Raw genomic sequence first — 21,145 nt, 5'->3', positions numbered from 1 at the left:
TTTCAGAATATTAACATCTCAATTAGGAAAAACTTGATTTTGTTAAATTTTCTCATAATACTTTCAATAATATTAACACTGCCATCGCTCAAGATTTAGAAATGTCACCAATGAAACATGTAGAAGAGATTAAATTGGACTTTGTAGTGCTTTGGGGGAGATGTTAACTGCAAATTATGTACCCCATCCAAACTAGCCGCATGTCATCGATTAACGGGGGATACGGAGGGTGGGTATCATTTTGAACATAGTCATTGTGGGAATATTTTTAACTCCCTGCTATTGAAACTCTCTGTTTTTTAACTTTAGATCTTATTGAAATGTCAAGCTTTGATGTAGTAACATATGTTGGTAGAGGCCAAGGCACATCGATTTTATTGCTTTATCTGATTATTTTAACTCACATTTGGTGTTTTTTAATATACCCAAAGTTTATTTCAGCGATCATTATCCCTTGCCTCTAGAATGGTGGCCCCTTCCGATGTTTCAATTATGACTGCCAGGATATCCCCCTTAACTTACGATAAAAACAAGGGTTTAATACGGAAGTGGTCCACCATTGATCCTGATCTTGTTCTGGAGCAGATCATAAAAAGCAATCTACGGCAAGTTTTAGATTGCCTGGATGATAACATAAATGTACAAATTACGATTAAATCTTTCATGGCAATAACCGAGACAACTAAGGCGTTGCTATCTAAAAACCATATTGATCGACCACAGAGAAATAAAAGGTGGTTCAATAGCGAATGTTCTCACCTCTATAATAAGCTAATTAAAACCCTGAAAGTTAAACCTCATAATAGAATCGAGGTGAGACAGACACGCTCGGATTACAAGCAAGCGTTGGAGAAACGCAAGCTGGAAATCAGGCAGGAAGCATGGGGCCAACTACATGTGGCATGCCAGAGTAAAGATTCTAGACTCTTTTGTCTAACTGTCAATCAAGAGTACTTTAGTGACACTACAAATTGCAGTATTGACACAACAATTATGCCCAAGACTTGGGTAGATCATGTTGCTGGTCTTTATAGATCTGGTAATGATCCCTATGGCTGTACTGATCTCATGTATGTGGCATCTACGTTGGAACTTCCTACTCTAGACGAGGTCCATAAGGCTTTATCTCAAACCATGAAGAACAAGGCGTCGGGCCGGATGGCATACCTACGGACCTGTTTATAGCTAACCTCCACCTGAGGCTCCCGTTATTAACTAACATATTGAGATGCTATGCGGCCCATGGCCCTCCGGATTCCTGGAGATTGGTCATAATAGTCCCCATATTTAAAAAGGGAGACAGGTCGGACCCCAAATGTTACCGACCATTATCTCTTATTGACTGTTCCTGCAAGATCATGGGTCGGGTAATATTAGAGAGATTGGAGACATGGATATCTGAAAATGGGAAGTTGTCGGATGTCCAATACAGCTTTAGGAAAGGCTTGGGCACAGTAGAGCAGTGCCTTAATTGGCTAAGCCTGGGTCTTTATACCTGGGGTTTATGGACCTGACCTCTGCCTTTGACTGAGTGCAGAGGGAGATCCTCTGGGAAAAAATGCTGTCCATGGGCATTGATCCACCCATCGTCCATTTTCTACCAGCAATGCACCTGGGAGTCACTGGGAGAATGCGATATGGAGTACATGGTGCACTTACTTCACCAATAAAGATGGATTGTGGGGACTGGCAGGGCTGCGTCCTTACCACTTTTTTATTCTGTTTATATATTAATGATCTAGAAAGCCACATTCAAATGGGGAATGTGGACGCACCTCTGATAGGCTTTAGGTCCCTGCCAGCATTCTTATATGCTGATGATTGCGTCTTAATGTCAAGAACTGGGGTGGGATTGCAAAGGTGTTTAACCAGTTTTAACAATTTTATAAGTGACCTTGACCTAAAAACAAATGTTGTAAAATCGCATGCTATGGTGGTGGGCAAATCTCCTTTAAAAACAAAATCCTTTTATATAAAAAATGAAAAATTACTTCAGGTGCAAACTTTTTTCTATTTGGGCATCCTTTTTAATGGGAAAAACTGTTTGTCTCATTTAGTTGATGCAAGGATTAGAGGTTTTAATCAGAATGTCGAGGCCATCTTCAGGTTCACAAAAAAACTAGGCTCAAGGCCCATAAAATGAATTGGGTGTAACTCCACTGTCTTTTCAAATGCAATTAGCACCATTGATGCTTTGGAATTGCATTTGGGTAAAAGAGAAAACAATTCTGAACCGTGCTATTATTTCGGACTGTTTGAAGTTGGACCATACGAGAAAAATTCCCCGGATTATCTATATACGAGAACAATTGGGAATGCAGGATTGTTTTGATACCCACGGAAATATAGCTATAATTCCAAGAACTAAGTTGAAAATAAATTCTCTTTCTTATATGAAGGAGCCAGAGACAGCCAAGAAATGGCGAAAAAAAGTGTTGTTGAGCACTCTTTGTTAGTCACCTCCCCAGGAACCGACCCCTACCTTTATATTTATTTCAATCATGCTAAAATGATTTATTTGATTAGGTTCAGGATGGTATCTCTCATCTGTTGATCTCATACCCACGAGATGCATACTGTGATGCCAAACTTGATTTGTGCCCATGTGACTCAGTTTATATTTTTTTGTAAACTATACATTAATCTAAGATGTGCCTTCTTAAAACCATTATTAAGAGTTTTAAACATAAGAAAGTGTCGGCCAGCATTATCTCATTTACTTCTTTTAAATTATGAATTTACCTGTTTGACGATTTAAGAGTACATCTCCTCCACAGTCCGGCTTCGGAATATTGTTGGGAAATGACTTGTAGTGCACCGATCATGACGGATTCCTCCCCTGCCTTCCGCGGGAGTATTAGCCAACGCCCTGACTCTTTTAATTATTTTTAGCCAGCATAGCGCTCGCTTAGCGCTTTGTTTCTAATCACTCTTACCTGCTTCCAGGGACCCCTCCCTGCTACAGCCTTTCCGCGCAGCCGAGCTTGACGCTGCAGCGGACCCAGGAGTCCCCGTTCGCCGCCCTCAGCGGCCGCTCCCCCGGCCACGCCCACTCTTTCTGGCCACGCCCCCTGGAAACCTTGATAGGAGCTGAATACGAGCTCAGGTAATCAGACGGATTCCTCCCCTGCCTTCCGCGGGAGTATTAGCCAACGCCCTGACTCTTTTAATTATTTTTAGCCAGCATAGCGCTCGCTTAGCGCTTTGTTTCTAATCACTCTTACCTGCTTCCAGGGACCCCTCCCTGCTACAGCCTTTCCGCGCAGCCGAGCTTGACGCTGCAGCGGACCCAGGAGTCCCCGTTCGCCGCCCTCAGCGGCCGCTCCCCGGCCACGCCCACTCTTTCTGGCCACACCCCCTGGAAACCTCGATAGGAGCTGAATACGAGCTCAGGTAATCAGACGGATTCCTCCCCTGCCTTCCGCGGGAGTATTAGCCAACGCCCTGACTCTTTTAATTATTTTTAGCCAGCATAGCGCTCGCTTAGCGCTTTGTTTCTAATCACTCTTACCTGCTTCCAGGGACCCCTCCCTGCTACAGCCTTTCCGCGCAGCCGAGCTTGACGCTGCAGCGGACCCAGGAGTCCCCGTTCGCCGCCCTCAGCGGCCGCTCCCCCGGCCACGCCCACTCTTTCTGGCCACGCCCCCTGGAAACCTTGATAGGAGCTGAATACGAGCTCAGGTAATCAGACGGATTCCTCCCCTGCCTTCCACGGGAGTATTAGCCAACGCCCTGACTCTTTTAATTATTTTTAGCCAGCATAGCGCTCGCTTAGCGCTTTGTTTCTAATCACTCTTACCTGCTTCCAGGGACCCCTCCCTGCTACAGCCTTTCCGTGCAGCCGAGCTTGACGCTGCAGCGGACCCAGGAGTCCCCGTTCGCCGCCCTCAGTGGCCGCTCCCCCGGCCACGCCCACTCTTTCTGGCCACGCCCCCTGGAAACCTTGATAGGAGCTGAATACGAGCTCAGGTAATCAGACGGATTCCTCCCCTGCCTTCCGCGGGAGTATTAGCCAACGCCCTGACTCTTTTAATTATTTTTAGCCAGCATAGCGCTCGCTTAGCGCTTTGTTTCTAATCACTCTTACCTGCTTCCAGGGACCCCTCCCTGCTACAGCCTTTCCGCGCAGCCGAGCTTGACGCTGCAGCGGACCCAGGAGTCCCCGTTCGCCGCCCTCAGCGGCCGCTCCCCCGGCCACGCCCACTCTTTCTGGCCACGCCCCCTGGAAACCTTGATAGGAGCTGAATACGAGCTCAGGTAATCAGACGGATTCCTCCCCTGCCTTCCGCGGGAGTATTAGCCAACGCCCTGACTCTTTTAATTATTTTTAGCCAGCATAGCGCTCGCTTAGCGCTTTGTTTCTAATCACTCTTACCTGCTTCCAGGGACCCCTCCCTGCTACAGCCTTTCCGCGCAGCCGAGCTTGACGCTGCAGCGGACCCAGGAGTCCCCGTTCGCCGCCCTCAGCGGCCGCTCCCCCGGCCACGCCCACTCTTTCTGGACACGCCCCTCTGCAGCCCTATTTACCATGTGTCTCCACCGTTCGCGCAGCGGACGGGCGCAGCGGGCGCGCCGTTTGCGCGCCGAAGGCGCGCCTAAGGCAAGCCCGTCTGCGCCCGTCCGCGACCGGCCGGGACCAGGGACCACAGGTCCTGTCCAATTTGTGTCTTACACCTCTGCTCAACTATCTGCAATCACGACTTCCTTCACTGTCCCTCCTTCGTTAGCTGCGCGCATTGCCTCACTCGGCATTTCTGCTCCTCTCTGTCCAACCTTATCCCCTTCCCTCTTACCTATCACCCCCCCTCCAACAATTTGTCAAGCATCCCCTTCCTTCCCCTCGTCTTCCCCTGGAGCTTCGGCACTTTTGTTAAACACCCGGTCAGCAGCTAAGCATCAGATTGAACTTTTCAATCTTCTCTCCACTGATTCCCCCGATTACCTCTTCCTCACGGAGACATGGTTTTCTCCTGATTCTCTCCCCGACCTTCTTGCTATTCTCCCTGACACATATTACGCGCTCCGTGCGGACCGACCGGCCAGCAAGACCGGCGGTGGAGTGGCTATGATCATTCGGTCTACGCTGAAGTTTCAGCTTCTTGACTTCTCTCCCATTCCTAACGTGGATTTCCTGGTCGCTCGGTCCACTAATCTCACTGACCCCCTTACCTTTGTCCTTGTCTACCGGCCCCCTTCGCCAATGCCCCAATTTGTTCCCCTTTTTCAAGATATTTTAGCCACTTTATCAGTTAATAACTCGGCAGTCGTCCTATTAGGCGACTTCAACTACTGGCCGGACGATCCTCGAGAAAGCCAGACTTCTAAAGATTTCTCTGCAACGCTCTGCTCTTTAAACTTCTCACCTCACGTTTTTTCACCCACTCATGATAAGGGTCATACCTTGGACCAAATCTGGTCTCTGCGTTGCCCCCTTTCTGTTCTTTCCATCCTTCCCTGTCTCTGGTCAGATCATTTTTTAATTTCTTTCAACATTCCTCTTTCCTCTCATCCCAAAGTCCCTTACCCCAAGAACTTGACAGCACGTTGCTGGAACAAGACAGATCTCTCCCTTCTCTCTTCCTCTCTGACTTCCACCACACCTGACTTGACCGACCTTTCCCTGGAAGATCAAGCTGATGCGGTTGGTGCCTGGTTATCCTCCTCCTGTGATCTCGTCGCCCCTTTGAAAAACATCAAATCTAGTCGGCCCCATGAGGCCCACCGGTGGTTCACTAGTGAACTCAAAGAGTTAAAACTCAATCTTAGACGATCAGAACGCCAATGGAGGCATCACTATTGTCCTCTTCTTCGCGTTAAGTACAAGGCACTACTTAATGACTATAAAAAAGCCGTCATCTTGACTAAAAAGGAATACTTCTCTGAAAAAGTCGCTCGCTCTTCCAACAAATCTCGAGAGATTTTTTCACTTGTGAAGCAACTGGCCACGTCCGACCGTACCAGCGCTAGTGTCGCCCCTTCCCTCCCATTCTGTCTCTCCCTCAATAATCACTTTATTGATAAAATCTCTGCTATTAAAGCCAACATTCCTGCAGTCTCTCAAACCCTGGATTTCCCGCCTCTCCCCCCCCCCACCCTCTTCGTTAGATCTTTTTCCCCCTATTACCACTGCACAATTCTCTGTTTTGCTGGCCAAGGTCAAATCGGGATCGCCAGCTGACGTCGCGCCGGCCCGGATTCTTCAAACCCTTTTTTCTCACTCCCCCGGACCCCCTCTCACACTCCTTAATTCATCCCTGGCCCTTGGATCTGTTCCCTCCTCTTTCAAAATAGCTTCTGTTTTTCCCATAATAAAAAAACCCGGTCTAGACCCTTCTTCACCCTCTAATTTTAGGCCTATTTCTCTCCTCCCCTACCTGGGGAAGATTGTGGAAAGCCACGTCACCTCCTGCCTCTCCTCTTACATCGAGAGGCATGGCCTTCTGGCCTCTCACCAGGTGGGTTTCCGCCCGGGTCATTCTACTGAGACGGTCGTTACTGCTGTCCTGGATGAACTTAAGGGAGGGGCTGATTCCAACTCCCCCCAGGCGCTGGTGCTCCTCGACTTGTCGGCTGCGTTTGACACGGTTGATCATGCCATCCTTCTCGACCGTGTCAGCGCAGCCGGCATCAGGGGGTCAGCACTATCCTGGCTGAAGTCCTTCCTTCGGGGTAGGTCCCAGGCAGTCCAGTTTGCTGGTTTTTCCGCCCCTCCCCGCCCCTTGGTGTGTGGGGTCCCCCAAGGTTCCTCTCTTTCCCCTCTCCTCTTCAATCTCTACATCTTTCCTCTTATCTTCTCTCTTCGTGAGCTGGGGGTCTCCGTGTATAACTACGCTGATGACCTCCAGCTCATTTTCGATCTCTCCACTCCTGATTCTTCTTCTTTTTTCAGTACCACTTTAACTTTCATTTCGGACTGGATGATCATGAACCACCTTAAATTAAACCCCGACAAGACGGAGCTTGTCCTCACTGGTGGTCCTTCTAATCCCTGGTCCCCTTCTTACTGGCCCCTCTCTCTTGGCACTCCCCCTACTCCAGTTCCCACTGTCCGTACTTTAGGCCTCAAAGTCAGCAGTGACCTTTCCATTCATTCGCAAGTTAGTGCTGTCATCTCATCCTGTTTCTTATCCCTCCGCCTCATTCGTAAGATATCCCGATTCTTCTCCACTGATGCCCTCAAATCCATCATCTCAGCCCTCATTACCTCCCGTCTCGATTACGGGAATGCCCTCTACTCTGGCATCCCCGGCTACGAAATGCGCCGGCTTCAGGCCATACAGAACCAGGCCGCCCGGCTCATCTTTCAACTTCCCAAATTCTCTCACATCACGCCTGTCCTCAAGTCCCTTCACTGGCTCCCTGTACGCCTTCGTTCTTCCTTCAAATTAGCTTGCCTAGCTTTTCTGGCCTTCACCCACTCTGCCCCTTTGTTTATTGTTTCTTTGATCACTCCCTACACCCCTTCTCGCACTCTTCGTTCGTCCTCTCAACTTCTTCTTCAAGTCCCCCGCTTCCGTAAAGCTCGCATTGGCGGCACCCGTTTCTCGGTGCTGGCCCCCCAGTATTGGAATAGTCTTCCATTCTCTATCCGATCAATTCCCACCTACCCGGCTTTCCGAAAAGCACTAAAAACCTTTCTTTTTCTTCAGGCCTTCCCTGGTTAGTCCCATTGTTTGCAGTGTCGAACCCGTTCTCTCTTTCCCTTCTCCTCCCTCCCCTCCCCCCCTCCCCTCCCTCCCCCTCCTTCCCCCTCTCCCCCTTACCCCCCAGCGCCAGTAAAGCCGCTTGGCCACAGTGCGCTTAATTAAGTTTCTTTATCATTTCATTTCATTTCATTTCACTTGGTAAATTTTATTGTGTTAACTTTTGTGAAATGTCAATTTATTTTGTGTCCTTTTATGGCTGGCACTCAGCCGAATAAAGATTTTTGTCTGTCTGTCTGTCTGTTATACTGGTATCATTTTCCACAAATGTATATCAATAACACATCATGATATACCTTGTTCAAAACTTATTCCTTCAAGAACTCTTTTTGTGCGTTTGTCATTTATCAACCTTTATGTTGATTCCAAAATGTGTTGCTAACAAAAAAGTTATTTAAAATGAAAAACTCAAAAAACAACTTGCCCCTTCATTCTGCTATCTTGCTCTCAACTGCCCATCAAGCTGTGGATAGTTCACAGCAAGTATGCGGGCTACAAGGGGATAAGGGTGTGGTGCACACACTTCAAATGTCGGGAGAACTGGCCAATCTAGACTTCTGCTGACATTTTGGTCCAGCATTGTAGGTCCTCCCATCTTTTTTGGCAGTGGATGTTGCACCGCTTGTAGACACCCAGGGTCCGCACCTTCTTTGCAACCACCTTCCATATCTCCTTCTGCTGAGAGTTAAACTGTGTAGATACAAAAAAAAATTAAAAAGAAAATTGTGACTTGTATGTTTGTATTGATGTAACACAATTTTAGCAAATCAATCAAAAGTATTTTTTAAAAGATAAATCAGCATAGTTTTGTGTTTTTGTATATAAAAACAATGTTGTACTAACCTGTTGAGTAATCTTATCCCTTGTTATAGCCTTAATTTAATAATCCATGCCAGTGACATCATCTAGGCTGAGATTTTTGTGGGATTATAAAAATAGCAAAACACTTTTTTTAGGTGTGTAAAAAAAAACAAATATGCCATCTCCACAAGCTCCAACAAACTTAATGGTATCAATTTTACCCATCTTGGAATACATGTGGTCATTGCAAAACAACGATGAAAATGAAATCATGACGTCCAATGGCCACTTTTCGGGAATGACAAACCTTAGACTGCAAAAAGGAGACCATACTCCATTCTGCCCATGCTCCAGATTTGTCCCACAATTGGAAAGAGACAATTTGGATATTTTTACAGATAATGTCACAAAATATTTGAGACAATTATATCAAGAAGGAATAAATCTAAAGGACCCAAAAAATTGGAAGAAAATATTTTGCACAATACATGAAATCAGAGAGGACTCTGGAACAATCATAAAGCCCTCTGACAAAGGATGGAATGTAGTCCTGTGGGGAAAGGAACTATACAAAAATGAAGCCTTGTCCCAGCACAATAACATGGAGCGTTACAGACAAATTACAATGATGGAACATGAGGAAGTAAAAGAGAAATTTACTACTAAGAGATTACATACATGGAATGAACAAGAACTTCTGACTTGGGATGAATACCAATTTTTAAAACAAAAACATCCGGTTATCCCTGTTTTTTATATGATCCCAAAGGTTCATAAAAATGTAATTAATCCACCAGAAAGATCGATAATATCAGCCCAACAAAGGTTCTTTGAAAATGTTTCAAATTATATTGACTATTTCCTGAATTTGTTGGGAAAGACCCTTCCTTTATACCTGAGGGATTCAACAGACTTTCTCAGGAAAATATATGATATCAAATGGGAAGAAAATATGGTTCTTGTGACATTAGATTTATCTACTCTTTATTCGAGTAGTAGACACAAAGATGGACTGATAACAACAGAACATTTCTTGAGAATGCCACCTATGAGATTTAGGACCCACAACCATATGATACTTGAAATAATGGAATGGTGTCTGACCAGAAATATCTTTTCGTTTTGGAAATAAATGTTCCAACAAGAACAAGGGATGGCAATGGGGACCTGCATTGCCCCCAGTTATGCTAATTTACATTTAGACTGGTGGGAGGAGATCTGAAAAGAGGTTGATATGGTCAAGATTCATTGATGACATCTTCATGCTGTGGCAGGGCACAAAGACGGAAGTAGATCAATTTATTTGTTAATTGAATACCAATTATCTAAATTTAAATTTTGTTAGGCACAGACGTAAACAGTCAATAGTGTTTTTGGACATTAACGTTTGTGTGGAGGGTGATACATTAGAAAGTACAGTATTCAGAAAACCAACAGCTGGGAACACTTGTTGACATGCGGGAAGCTCTCACCTAACACCTCTCATAAAAAGCATTCCCTTCAGGTAATTTTATAGAGCAAAAGGAGCTTGCAGCACTGCAGGAATATAATACATTTGAACAAGAAATTAAACATCTCTTTATCCAAAGGGGTTACCCTATATCCATCTAAGAAACAGCATCAGATATAACTAGGAACTTAAATAGAGAGGAAGTACTATTTCAACACTCAAAAACAACATTGAAGAAGAAAAATAAGGGAAAAAACAGCACATACAGGTTCATCACAACGTATATTATCAATCATGAAAAGATAAGACAGATTTAAAAAAAGCACTGGTACTTTATCATAGAAGATCCAATAGTGGGACAGGAAATAGAAAAGAACCCTGAGATACTGTATAGGAAATCAAAATCTTTAAGAGATTACCTAGTTACAAGTGAATATCTGGGAGAGGTACCTCAACAAAATTGGCTTAGACAGAAAGAAGGTTTCTGAAAATGTTCCAAATGTAAGGCATGGCATGCCAGCACGGGGAAAACATGGCATCTCTCAAAACAGCTATTAGCAAAACTGTCAAGGTATGAGGAGTTTTATTGTGCAAGACAAGTTTTGTAGTGTACATTTTAAAGTGCCCATGTATGAACATGTATTTGGGAAGCACCACACCCTCAGTCCACAAAAGAATTTTACAGCGCAGAAGGGCCATCATCAATAAAGGCCAGAAGCTACTCGGTAGCTAGGCATTTTGAAAAGGAACACCATAGTGACCCATCAGTAATGACATACAGTTGCATAGCGCAAGTGCAAAAAAAAGAGAAGAGACAGAGAAAGGGAGCTGAGGACGTTGAAGCATACTACATCTTAGAACTAGATAGTAATGAACCCAATGGTTTTAATGTGGAAGAGGAATTGTTTACTTGCCAATATAGAACAACAAAAAATATCTTAATCTGCATAATCATCAGTAGGAGCAAAACAATGGAAATGAAAATAATAAATTGTTTTGGGTTGTTAGAGGACATAAAGCAAGATTGAGAGCACTAGCACTTTAGATTTAGTTTTTAAATACTTAAGCACTTTAAAATGATAGTGTGAAAACTATTTATTGAAAATATACATGAGGATTCACAAAGAAGCGGGATTTTGTTTGACTTAGAATATGAATATTGAAAACAGTCTTGCACTTTATAGGATTAGTAAAAGCACTTTAGAAGCACTAATGAGCACTAGCACTTTTAAAGAGATGAGAAACAAAAATGACACTTTGATACATAACATCACAGTAAGAAAAGATCTATAAAAGACGATCAAAAGAAACTTGGCAGCTAAGGAACAAAGTACGCACTGTTTGCACTTTAGATTAATTATTGAACAATGGAACTATCCAATGTATAGGAGAAATATATGTATAATGTGGCATTGTAAACAAAATACAACTTTACTGTCATGTCCTTTCTAAAGTTTTAAGGAGCTTTGGACAGATTGAAAGGCGACATGCATAAATGCCACTAGATATTCCAAGATGGACCCATGTTTTTACTCTTTGTTCGTACTATTTGAACTGTAATGAAATATTGTCCTCTCTCTATGACCATATTTTTTATTGGGAAATGTGTGTATTTAAATGAAAATTTATGTTTAATCCGACAGCTGCACACTCCTGAGGCGGAAGCCGGGAGTTTTTTTAAATTGCCAGCACTTTCTCTTGTGTCACCTTTTTTCCATATGTTGCTTTTAAAATCATTACTTTCACGCGCCAGCTTGCGCCAGGATTATCTCCTACTTCTTACCACCGTGAAGAGCGGATTTAGCGCTACTCCGTGGTAAAGTCACCTGACCTAAACGCCGATCTCGGCGAGGACGGAGGCCATGCCCCCCGGAAGGCCACGCCCCCCCCCTGTCGCATACTTAAGCGCGAGCTCACTCAGCGCCTAAGCCTGACAGCTGCACACTCCTGAGGCGGAAGCCGGGAGTTTTTTTAAAATTGCCAGCACTTTCTCTTGTGTCACCTTTTTTCCATGTGTTGCTTTTAAAATCATTACTTTCACGCGCCAGCTTGCGCCAGGATTATCTCCTACTTCTTACCACCGTGAAGAGCGGATTTAGCGCTACTCCGTGGTAAAGTCACCTGACCTAAACGCCGATCTCGGCGAGGACGGAGGCCACGCCCCCCGGAAGGCCACGCCCCCCCCTGTCGCATACTTAAGCGCGAGCTCACTCAGCGCCTAAGCCTGACAGCTGCACACTCCTGAGGCGGAAGCCGGGAGTTTTTTTAAAATTGCCAGCACTTTCTCTTGTGTCACCTTTTTTCCATGTGTTGCTTTTAAAATCATTACTTTCACGCGCCAGCTTGCGCCAGGATTATCTCCTACTTCTTACCACCGTGAAGAGCGGATTTAGCGCTACTCCGTGGTAAAGTCACCTGACCTAAACGCCGATCTCGGCGAGGACGGAGGCCACGCCCCCCGGAAGGCCACGCCCCCCCCCTGTCGCATACTTAAGCGCGAGCTCACTCAGCGCCTAAGCCTGACAGCTGCACACTCCTGAGGCGGAAGCCGGGAGTTTTTTTTAAATTGCCAGCACTTTCTCTTGTGTCACCTTTTTTCCATGTGTTGCTTTTAAAATCATTACTTTCACGCGCCAGCTTGCGCCAGGATTATCTCCTACTTCTTACCACCGTGAAGAGCGGATTTAGCGCTCCTCCGTGGTAAAGTCACCTGACCTAAACGCCGATCTCGGCGAGGACGGAGGCCACGCCCCCCGGAAGGCCACGCCCCCCCCTCCTACATTATGTGCTGTCACCGGAAGCGCAGCGGACGAGCGCAGCGGGAGCGCCTAAGGCAAGCCCGTCTGCGCCCGTCATCGCCAGACCATCGCCTCTCGCCAGTCCCCCTGGTCTAACCAGACCCCACCAGCTCATACGTTATGACCGCAAGGAACTCCTTGCCTTGAATTCTAACCAAAGATGCTCTGATGCCACTGGCATCCTGGGCCACTCGCCACTCTACTGTGATCGATGCCATTTCTCCACAAGCATGCCCGCTCGAGTGTGGGGTAACCGCACCACAACTACTACCCCGCCCCTGACGATACTACAGCTCAATGTCAGATCCCTCTCTAAACACCACCTCAAGGTAAATTCACTCTTACAGGAAGAAAATCCTGACGTCCTGTTTTTGTGCGAAACATGGCTACGAGATGGCATAACTACCATCCCTAACCTGACGCTCCCAGATGAGTTTCACCTGGTCACCATAAACCGTGAAACCCGGGGCGGCGGCATCGCAGTCATCTATAAAAAGCACCTCACCTGCACTTTTATCAAAGAACCTCTCCTAGACAGCGAATGCGCTCAATTCAAAATCAGCATTAGTCCTCAGTCTACGCTATCCGGCCTTTACATATATCGCCCACCAGGCCAGGCCTCAAGGTTCATTGACGCCCTCCTCGAAACTTCCACGGCGCTCATTACCAAATCCGCCAATTTCACCATACTAGGTGATCTTAATCTGCATTTTGACTTAACTAATGACCATACAATTTCTAACCTTCTTGCAGATCTTTCGGCACTACAACTTAACTCTCTAGTCCATGCTCCTACCCACATAGCAGGCCATACCCTAGATCCGATCTTCACTAACATCCAAGAGGCAGTCATGGAGATCCCCTCCCCAATGGGATGGACGGACCACTACCTCGTTAAACTTATGGTTCCTGCACCACATCGGCAGTATAAAACTGAATCCAACCAACGCCTAAGAAGACCTTGGCACAAGCTCTCCACTCCCGCTCTACATGAAACCTTAGGTGATTTCCACTGCGAAACCAATCAGGAGATAGAAGCGACCTACACCTCGTTCACTACCTGGATTACTAATGGCCTCGACACTCTCATCCCAGCTAAACTGACTAAAGGACGCAATACGCCCTCTAATCCATGGTATGATGATACCCTTAAAGCGCTACGTAAGGATTGTAAAAAAGCCGAGCGCCAATGGAGGAAAAACTTTGACAACCAGGATAAGGCAAACTATTTATCCAAACTTAAAATCTACCATAAAGCCATCAGATCCTCCCGTGCTTCTTTTTATGCTAACAAAATTAGCTCCAACCCGAACCCATCTAAAGTGATTTTTAAGCTAGTCAAAGAACTACAAAACCCTAGGGCGCCATCTCCAAAAATCTCATCCAACGAACAATGTGAGCAGCTTGCCACATACTTCGTTGAAAAAGTCCAAAAAATGTATGCGATCTTTCTGCAGAACCCTCCTCACTCCGGAGAGCCTACAACCCCAGTCCCCACCCGTATCCCTCTTACCCAAATCCCTGCCTTCACTGCCGCCGAACTGACCAAACTATGCAGGAAGGTGAAGTCTGGTTCCCCAGCTGATCCTATGAGCCCCTCTCACTTCCTGGACTCATTGGATCTTTTTCTACCTCCCATGATGGATATCCTCAATCTCTCCTTTACCTCTGGATCTGTACCTATCGCTTGGAAACAAGCGTGGGTATCACCAATAATCAAAAAACCCACCCTCGACCCTTCCAAACCGGAAAACTACCGACCAATATCCCTTCTACCCTGGATATCCAAGATAGCAGAGGCCCATGTCAGCGGCATTCTCTCGAAACATGTGGACCGTCACGGAATTCTGGATCCATCCCAAAATGGCTTTCGAGCGGGCCATAGTACTGAGTCTGCCTTACTGGCCACCACCGAACATCTCCGGACGATCCTAGACTCCGGGCAAAGTGCTGCGCTGATTCTCTTAGATCTCAGCGCAGCCTTTGACACGGTATCCCATGAAATCCTTCTGGAACGTCTGGAGATGGCCGGTGTGACTGGCCTCGCTCTTTCATGGTTCCAATCCTTTCTTAAGGACAGATCCTTCAAGGTGTCAGCCCCCCCATTTCTCTCTAAATCTCATCCCATAGCCCAAGGAGTCCCCCAGGGTTCAGCGTTGAGTCCCTCCCTCTTTAACTTATATGTCCAGCCGCTTGCGGATGTGGCCAAAGAGTGGGGACTCACGCTGGTCTCATACGCCGACGACACCCAGCTGGTCGTCACCCTCTCGGAAAGCCCGTCCACCGCGGCATCCAAATTTAGAGAGGGCATGGCATCAGTGGCACAATGGATGACGGACAACTACCTCCAACTTAATGCCGGGAAAACCGAGGTGCTCCTCCTTGGCCGTAACACCTGCCTATGGAACGAGCACTGGTGGCCGTCATCCCTTGGCACCACTCCATCCCCTAAAAACTGTGTTAAAAATCTGGGAGTCTGGATGGATGCCAACCTCAGCTTCCAGTCACATACTAAAAAGGTGGCAGCCACCTGCATAGGGCTCCTAAGGAACCTCCGGCCTATACTTGGACTCTTTGACTCTAAAGCTCGCCAGCTAATTATCCAGGCAACCATCTTGTCCCGCCTGGACTATGCCAACGTCCTTCTACTGGGAGCAAACAAAGCGGAAACGGCTAGGTTCCAACGTATCCAGAATACGGCGGCCAGAACACTGGTCGGTCTCCCACGCAGATGCTCAGCCAGAGCTACCATCCGCAAATTACACTGGCTGCCCGTGGAGCACAGAGTGAAATTCAAAGCTCTTATCACGATCTTTAAGATCGTCAAACAGGGAAATCCCCCTCTGTTGCGAAATCTGGCCCGACCCTATGTCCCTGACCGCAACCTTCGCTCCTCTAATCAACTTCTCCTGACAGTCCCCAGAATCAGACTTAGTCGCACTGGTGGTCGCTCCTTTAGCGTCCTGGGGCCCAAACTATGGAACGATCTCCCCCTCAGCATCCGCTCCATAGACTGTCTCCCGGCCTTTCGCAAAGCTATCAAGACCCACCTCTTTCCCGCTCTCTAGGGTCCTTATCCTCCCCTCCCCGTTCTGTAGGAGTCAGCTTGTCTCCTAGCGCCGGGACACCCCATTGCCGGGGTAGCTGTTGCGATTTACCAAACCTAGAAATTAGAAATTAGAAATTAGAAATCGTGAACAAGGCCGTGAGGAAACAGCCGAAATGCGTAGATTTTTTTTCACTCAAAATAAAGAAAGCCAGATAAACTAACCTACGGAGTGCCGGTACTGCTTTTTTGGAGTGAATGAGGCGTTTGCAGATACATATATATATGGTGGCCATGGGGGCCTGCTTCTCTCCCAGTTATGCCTGTTTGCATATGGGCTACTGGGAGAGGCAGGTCCTCCATGGTGAACACGCCGACATTGCTGTGAGGTCTATTGTTCGGTGGTATCGTTATATAGACGATGTGTTCCTAATCTGGCGTGGTACAAGATCTGAGGCTGAACAATTTGTCACTACTCTCAATGTAAATGATTACAATCTGGCTTTCACTTCTGACATCAGTCAGTCCCATGTGCATTTCTTGGATATGACCATTGAAATTAAAGATGGCGAGTTACAGACCAAGCTGTATAGAAAGCCAACGGCAGGAAACACGGTGCTTCACGCGAGTAGCCATCACCCCGCTCATCTGATTCGAAGCATCCCATATGGAGAGATGCTCCAAATCAGGCGTCTGTGTAGTACCACCACACAATGCAGCCAGGCACAGGAAGCTAGTAAAATCAGGTTTCTGGCCAGGGGTTACAAGGCGGAGGAAATTGACAAGGCTATTCGCAGGGCTAATGCGTTATCCCGTGACTCGGCCCTTGAGCCTAAAGACAAGCTGAAACACACTGAGATTCATGATAAGCAACCGATTAGATTAATTTGGCCGTACAACAGGCAACATGGTGCTATGAGAAAATCAGTTGCTAAATATTGGAATCTGATTAAATGTGACCCCGTCATAGGGAGTACCATGCCAGCCAAGCCTTTAATCACTTATAGGAAAGCCTATTCCATGCAGGATGCCCTGGTGAGACCTAGTCCTGAGGTTGTTTCCCGTAAGAATTGGTTGGACAGAAGCAGAGGCTTTAGGAAATGTTCCAGCTGTAAGGCTTGCCTCCATGGGGTCAACAAATCGGAATATACTATTCCCTTCTCTGCTACCCCGCGCAAGATCAATAAACAATTGACTTGCAAGAGTGAGTACGTGGTGTATGTGCTGGAGTGTCCTTGTGGCCTGCGGTATGTTGGTAGTACCAAGCTGCAGGTCCACAAGAGAATACTCCAGCACATACGGGCGATCAACACCAATGACTCCGCGTATCCGGTAGCTCGGCACTTCAAAGAGTGTCACAACAACAACAGTGCACTCTTAAGATATTATGCCATCGATTCGATAAGCCCTTTAAGAAGAGGAGGTGACAGAGAGGGTGCTCTGAGGAGTTTAGAGACCAGGTACATCCTGGAGATGGACAGTAAGACACCAGGAGGTCTGAACTCCACAGAGGACTTCTATACTTGCCTGTAAACCTCATGTTGAACCATCCATATCGTAATACATGATGATCAGTTAAATGGCTATTGATATACAGCAGATTTTGGCCATTGTGCACATGGGCACATCTTGTGGTTATTTTATTACAATTCTTATAACCGTTGATATTGTGGACACAGCAGCGTATTCTCTCAGCCTAGGATTAGGCTGAGTACTAGTGCATGAAAAAATTTAATATGAAAGAAAACAAAGTTATTTGATTTATATAATTTTTATTATTTTTTCAAATTTGTCAAATTATTAAGCACAATCACTTTGGTTTGAACATTTTTTGCTCTGTAGAAAGATCAATGGGACTATTATAGTTGGTTGTGCTAGCATTGTGATTTTAATAGGAGGCTGCGATAATGTATTCAAACTGGTATTATCTCCTCCATGGCTCTGTCACAGTATTGTGCGCCGAACATCACAGTGTGCGTTATGCAGCATTATTATCCCAATTTTATTGGATATCTTATGGGATGTGTTATGTAAACTCACTCTAAGAATTTTGTACAGTTTTTTATCTGTTTTACATTAATTAAATTTATTTAGTAATATGTATATAGATAATATCGAAGTGTGGAAATGGTTTTAATTGTATTTTAAATTTTTTACATATTCCTATCATGATGATATTGATCTGAATGAATTTTTGACATTATTGAAGGCCAAAATTCAAGACACAAACTGTATATATAATTTTGCTGTATTTGCACACACTGAATTTGACAACAGGGATTAGCCTGTAATTCAAACTACTTAACAGTCTTTTTTCCATGGCTTGTAACCTGGAGTAGGAGCATGTGACTGTTTAACAACCAATCACGGTTCAAACCAATATGGCACTTGCACTTTAAATTCTGCCTTTCCTCACTTATTTGTCATGTGACCAAGGCCTCTGGGTAGGCCGAAACGTTATGTCGAGGTGGGCCTTCCAAGCAACTGAATAAAACACTGTTCACCTGCACTTTGGGTCTTCCTCTCTTCTTCTGCGCCGATGGAATCCGTTACTGGGCTCTGGTGAGAGAATGCTGAGATCGTAGTCATATATATATATATATATATATATGAAACAATCCCAATTTTCTCTCGCCTGGAGCCCAATCACGGATACCTTTGGCGCAGAAACGAAGAGGAGACCCAAGTGCAGGTGAGCAGTTTTATTAGGTCGTGTGGAAGGCGCACCTCAGCATAACGTTTCGGCCTTCACAGAGGCCTTGGTCACATGACGCATGCAAAAGGAAAAGCAGTATTTAAAGTGCTAGTGCAAGTAATCTTTGTTTTGTCATTGGTTAGATCTCCCCACATGATATTATCAATTAATGATTGACATGGAAGACAGATTAAGAAAAAAATGGCACTCATTCCGGGATAATCCCCTGAATATTCATAAGCAATGTGCAAATTAGCTATATGTAAAGCTAAATATAGATGTCCAATTTAGGCAAAAAATGCCAATCATTCCGGGATAGTCCCTTGAATAAAGAGTAGTCACTGTGCAAGTTAGCTATGTGCAAAATACAATTAGTGATGGACTAGTGCAAATCATAATATTTACACAATTTTCAATTCAAAGTACATCAACAAATATATATACATTGCTAATTAATATATCTACACCTCTCCGAAATTGCCATGTAACCACAGGTTAAAAATAACATTTGGTTAAAATTGCTTAAATGCATTCACAAATCCCCAGTAGTAACAATCATTTCTTTAAAAAAGGTTTGTCTATTCTACAACTTGCACATCTGAACAACGAGTTATTTCTGTCTGTGTCATTGAAGTCAGTTGGGGAGGAGATAGAATTTGCTTAATTAAGTACATTATCGCAGCCTCCCCTACCACATAACCAATATCTACAGAGTATTACAACAAACACTAGCAAACAGTGAATATATATATATATATATATATATATATATTCACGCTCCTAAACACCAGCAACATGAGTCACTCAGGTAGCGGGTGCTGTTTCCGCGGCGGTGTCCCGCGATAACAATGACTGCTCCAAAATTCTTCATGAATACCCAGCCAGGTTAGAAGAATACAGCACTCTCGGGGTTTTAGCTTTCAGCACAGGTTTATTGCAAGAACAAACGCGTTTCGGGAGAAACTCCCTTCGTCAGTGTTTACACTCGAACGCACTGCGCGGCGCCATTATGTTGACTCACTGTGGGTAATTGAAACAAACATAGGACTCCAACACACATTCATGTTTGCTCGCCATCTTTGAATGTGCATATTATCTTAAAGAGAGTATACCAACAGTATACATTATCCAATCATGCTTATCTCCCCACAAATCACGCCGTATATCGGCAAAAATGTAACTCTGGGATATATAAAATGATTTTGCAACGTGCATAGAGTCTTATGTGCACTAGTTGTCTGGACATAGTTCTCCTAAGAGGCGATGTTACACGGCAAGATTGAAACCGTAAAAGGGGTATTGTTTTATATCTAGACGATAATTGCGTACTTGTAGCGATGTCTTGAGGTTAATGACATCGCCTCTTAGGAGAACTATATCCAGACAACTAGTGCACATAAGACTCTATGCACGTTGCAAAATCATTTATATATCCCCGAGTTACATTTTTGCCGATATACGGCGTGATTTGTGGGGAGATGTCATGCCCCCTCCATAAGATTCAGAAAAACATCCTCCGTATATATATATATATATTTAACACAAGATGCCCTGTAGCATTGAGAGAGCACATGTTAGAAAGGCGAACCCGGGGGAGGCAGAAGGTGTCTGACTGACCACCCCTAGGTCTACCCCTCCTTCAGAGAAGGGATCGAGCGATGTCGAGAGGCCTCCGACGGGAGGGCCCTCTCCTAGAATCGTACAGCAGAGTAACCACACCACTACAAATGTACACCACACGTAGATAGAGTTTTCAATCTTTATCGGGCAATAAGTATCGTTTCAATATATACAGCAGATCCAGGGATCTGGAAAGTCTCGTGGCAAGGGGCGAGGTAGCGGGACAGTCTTATAGATGGTCGGTTGCAAGGGGACCCTACGCACAGCTCTCAATCCTCGAGCTGAAGGGTTCCGGAAGGTTGGGCCGCGGCAGCGCCAGCAGGCTCCAAGATGGTTCAGCGAGTGTGGACCGCGGCAGCGCCAGCAGGTTCCAAGATGATTCAGCGAGTGTGGACCGCGCCAGCAGGCTCCAAGATGGTTACAGCAAAGATGGACCGCGGCAGTGCCAGCAGGCTCCAAGGTGGTTACAGCGAAGATGGGCCGCGGCAGCGCCAGCAGGCTCCAAGATGGTTCAGCGAGTGTGGACCGCGGCAGCGCCAGCAGGTTCCAAGATGATTCAGCGAGTGTGGACCGCGGCAGCGCCAGCAGGCTCCAAGATGGTTACAGCAAAGATGGACCGCGGCAGTGCCAGCAGGCTCCAAGGTGGTTACAGCGAAGATGGGCCGCGGCAGCGCCAGCAGGCTCCAAGGTGGTTACAGCGAAGATGGGCCGCGGCAGCGCCAGCAGGCTCCAAGGTGGGTACAGCGAAGATGGACCGCGGCAGCGCCAGCAGACTCCAAGGTGGTTACAGCGAAGATGGACCGCGGCAGCGCCAGCAGGTTCCAGGGAGAGCAGCAAGGGGAGTTTGTCTCAGGGTCAGCCGCAACAGCGTCAGCAGGGCTTCTCGACTCCGGGATACAACTGCCGTCCTACTCCGGGGCTGGCCCAGATATAGGTCTGGAGTCCTTTGATGTCCGGACCCTCTTGCCTGGGGGTCAGAGGGGCCGGGATGATGGTGTCCAGACACCCAGCAGGGGGGTGGAGCCAGCGCCC

Source organism: Lissotriton helveticus, chromosome 8, assembly GCF_964261635.1.
Source record: "Lissotriton helveticus chromosome 8, aLisHel1.1, whole genome shotgun sequence".
In the NCBI taxonomy this organism is placed as follows: domain Eukaryota; kingdom Metazoa; phylum Chordata; class Amphibia; order Caudata; family Salamandridae; genus Lissotriton; species Lissotriton helveticus.
This window is presented reverse-complemented; position numbering follows the sequence as displayed.